The 4,385-nt window shown below is 41.2% G+C and overlaps 1 pseudogene; it reads left to right on the plus strand.

The window, feature by feature from the left end:
- The first annotated feature begins 822 nt into the window (after positions 1-822).
- Positions 823-1,268, plus strand: LOC138070425 (large ribosomal subunit protein eL30 pseudogene; annotated as a pseudogene).
- Positions 1,269-4,385: the final 3,117 nt, after the last annotated feature.

Raw genomic sequence — 4,385 nt, forward strand, 5'->3', positions numbered from 1 at the left:
AGAATTCAGTCCTGCAGCTCGGGGAATGATGTGGTGTGATAAGACAGACTTGTCAATTTGTATTTTTTAAATGATTTATGCATTTAATGTATTAGGACTTTTAAAATTTCTCAAACTCAAAGGATGGTCTAACTAAATGATGTGGAGTAAAAAAAAAAAAATCTAAATATTGTACAGAAGGTATTTTACCCAGTCAAATGAAAAACAGATGTCTTAAATTAAAACACATAAATTATTTGAGCTTAAAGATTTCATATATCTTTGTGATGAAAATCTATCACTCAAGACTTAATAAGATAGATTTTGAAAGCTTACATATTTGTACGTTTAGTTAATTGATGACATTCAATAAAATGTCTCTTAAAAAGCTGCTTAAAATTATAGACAACAATGATTATGTTGTTATTACATTATCTCCTCTTCAGTATTACTCTTAAGACTTATTTAATTTCAGGAAAATGAGAAGATATAGAACAGTGCACAGAAGAAAATAACAATCCTGTATATTTCCAGTACCTAGAATTCAACATTATTAATGTATTTGCTTCTCACTTGTTAAGAAAAATTGCCACTTTTCTTTTGTAAAAGTGATGCATGCTTATTATAAAGTATCCACATTCCTGTAAGAAGTCTAAGGATAAAATTAAGAAAAATTTTTCTCCTTGAAATGTCAGCTACATCACAAATTCATGTTGTTCTAAACAAGGGCCAAGCAAACCTTGTAGGTATATATTTCATAATTTTTAAGCTGTCCTACAGAGTGTTAGTTGACTCTTCTGGGAAATATCAATTTTCTTTTTAAACTTAATAGTTGCCTTTCTCGCTCCCCGGCCATCTTGGCGGCTGCTCTTGGTTGGGGGCATCCCGCATCTACGGCAGGAAGATGGTGGCCGCAAAGAAGACGAAAAAGTCACTGGAGTTGATCAACTCTAGGCTCCAGCTGGTTATGAAAAGTGGAAAGTACGTGCTGGGGTACAAACAGACTCTGAAGATGATCAGACAAGGCAAAGCGAAACTGGTCATCCTCGCCAACAACTGCCCAGCCTTGAGGAAATCTGAAATAGAGTATTACGCCATGTTGGCCAAAACTGGTGTCCATCACTACAGTGGCAATAATATTGAATTGGGCACAGCATGTGGAAAATACTACAGAGTATGCACACTGGCTATCATTGATCCAGGTGATTCTGATATTATTAGAAGCATGCCAGAACAGACTGGTGAAAAGTAAATCATGTACAATTTTTCTTTAATAAAACTGGCCAGAGCTTGTTTAAAAAAAATAAATAAATAAATAAACTTAATAGTTAACTGTAGAGTAGGTTTTCAAAATTTTGATCGGTTCCATTTTGAAGGAATGATTTTTCTTTTCTTCCACAAGTGCAAAATGAGAAGACAAATTATGTGATGAGAATTGAGAAAGGTCTTGAAGAATGCCACCAGCCTGAAACTTCAGTAAGAACTATTCTAATTTTGGGATATCAGTACTGGGTAGCTATACCTGGTTCAGAAATCCTTGAGAGTATCTGAAAACGTTTACCTATTTGTTTGTTGTTCCTAAGCATGTTTCCCTAAGATCATGGATTTGCATGAAGCGTTAACAACAATCTGACCCCTTCTTTCCCAAGGATCTATTGCTCTGCCTCTAAAGGCCCAGCCCATAGTCATTTCTTAGAAAGATGATCCTTCTCTTGCTCATCTCTTCTTAAAAATGGAAAGATCCCCAAGAAGGATCTGAAGATATTATACATCTGGGTCAAAATATGTGATAACCAAGACATTTTCTCTTAGGTTTCACCCAGGAAAAGAGATGGTGAGTGAAGTGAAGTGAAGTCGCGTCCGACTCTTTGCAACCCCATAGACTGTAGCCTATCAGGCTCCTCCGTCCATGGGATTTTCCAGGCAAGAGTTCTGGAGTGGATTGCCATTTCCTTCTCCAGGGGATCTTCCTGACCCAGGAATCAAACCTGGGTCTCCCGCATTGCAGGCAGACGCCTTACCGTCTGAGCCACCAGAGAAGCCCCAGAAGAGATGGTACCAGTGACGATATGACAACTTTGCCCATTTCCTCTTCCATGTATGTGGAAGTGGATGAGAGCACCTCTTTCCAGATGACTCCAGGCCCCAGATTTTTTATGAATTACACTTTTGTCTTTGTTATAAATGAACTTTATACTCTGATACCAAATATGGGAGCAGAGCAATGCTTCAGTAAAGACGTTTTTCCAGACTGATGAAAGAGGATGCTCAGGAGGGAATTCTTGATGGGGAAATGGATCAGGCTGAACTTGTATACATAGCTGGGTATGTCTGTCCAGGTGGAACTAGAGCTGGGCTTCTGTTTGGTGACATAATCCCCAGAAATGGTATGAGAAACATGTACTGCGCAAGACCACAGCGGGCGCAGAAAACCATACTTGATGCTCCTATGCAAGAAATATCAGAACATGACTTTTTTTCTGCCTTAATAAGAAGTCCTTTCAGTCTCACTGAATGACTCTTATTTTTAAAGTTCTCAAAAGTGAGTTAATCTGGGGAATTCCCTGGTGGTCCAGTGGTTAGGACTCTGTACTCTCACTGCTGAGGGCCCAGGTTTATTCCTCCAAGCTGCACAGTGTGGCCAAAAAGAAAAAAAAAAGAGTTGATCTGTCTTCTTTCTTCTATGTACAGTAGGTCTATCGTCTATATATAATACAGCTGTCTTCTGTACAAAGGGCGGGGGGGAAACCTTATCAAATTCACTCAAATCTTTATCAATATCATGTTTTCAATTAATCCCGGAGAACTGCAAAAGTTATTGTGCAGAAATAATGTGGAATTGATTGTTGACTGACTTTGTAGTACTGATACCAGAGGCATAGATTTTTTTTCCTTGAACCCTTTTGGCAATTACTTTAGAGCAGTACTCTTTCGATTTAGGTAGCTTTTCAGATGTCATTGTCCTCATACCAAACTTTGAATATTGATTGACGAGAGCGATCTGTCAGCTCTGAATTTCCAGGAGCTTAGAAAGAGCTCAGTGATCTTGAAGATAAATATCAGTGCACCCCTTTTTCTCTCCTGGCTCGGGGGAAGCCCAAAGCCGTGAGGGCTCCTTGTTTACTTTTGCTCCAGCCCCCACCCTTCACCGTCCCCCTGAACCTGCCGTGACCTCCTTTGACCAAGCCTCTTCATCCACAAGGCCGCCAGAGAGCATCTTGTGGCCAGATGTGTGCCCCCACACCCAGCGTTCCTGGGCTCAGATTCATAAATCCCCTGCTCCCCGCACTGACTGCTCTCTCAACGCTAACAAATGCTTCTTTGGACCGCTGCTCCCTGACCCAGTTCCAAGGCAGGGAGGTGATTGGCCATTTTCTGAAATGACACAAGATGGATGAGGTGTCATCATCTCCAAACCCAAGAAGATGACAGTTAGGCCTCATGCCCAAATCCTCCTTCTCCATTCCTACAGGCACCAGGATGATGAAGTTACCCTATACCACCACTGGGTCCAAAAGTGTATTTGATCCCAGCATCATGGGATATATCTTGGGTCCCATCCACACGGGCCAGAACACCATTGTGGAGTCCAGTCCCTTTATTTGTCAGCCGGGTCTAGATTTTTCTATATTCTGTTATCTGTTGATGCATTAAAAATGCTTAGTGATGAAAAATACTTGAATCTAGTGCATTGGCTCCAGGGAAGCCAGTTCTAGCTACTAATATTTCACATCTATCTCCCTGGAGAGAAACCATTGTTTTACATCAGGGCACATTTCCTGCCCCTTCATCCTTTGCCCTTCACTGCTGGGGTCATAAATGAGTTGGCACTCGTGTAGCACTTAACAAAAGATTGCCATGTTGATTTTGCCAACTTAATCCTCTCCACAACCCTGTAAGGTAGGTATTACTGGTATATTTTGTTGTTGTCATAGTTATTTAGTCACTAAGTCATGTCTAACTCTTTACAACCCCGTAGACTGAAGCCTGCCAGGTTCCTCTGTCCATGCAATTTCTCAGGCAAGAATACTGGAGTGGGTTGCCATGTCCTACTCCAGGGGATTTTCCCAACCCAGGGATCAAACCTGCACCTCCTGCATTGAAGTTCTTTACCACTGAGCCACCAGAGAAGCCCTTACTGAGGTCCCAGAGAAAACAGGAGAAAAGCAGATCTCAGAGAGGTGGAAGTGATTTGTAGAATATTACAGAACTCGTGCATGACAGGGCTGCTTCTCCAAAGCCAGACCTTCTGTTGCTTAATCCAGTGAATTTTCCACCATTATCACGACCAAGTCTTTGAAAAGCGTCTGATTCAGCCCTTTCTTGTTCTGATGAGGGAACTGGGCACCAAAGACTTGCTGAACATTATCTTCAAACATAATCGTGGACCTGGGAGGGCTCAGGTC

Source organism: Capricornis sumatraensis, chromosome 23, assembly GCF_032405125.1.
Source record: "Capricornis sumatraensis isolate serow.1 chromosome 23, serow.2, whole genome shotgun sequence".
Taxonomy (NCBI): domain Eukaryota; kingdom Metazoa; phylum Chordata; class Mammalia; order Artiodactyla; family Bovidae; genus Capricornis; species Capricornis sumatraensis.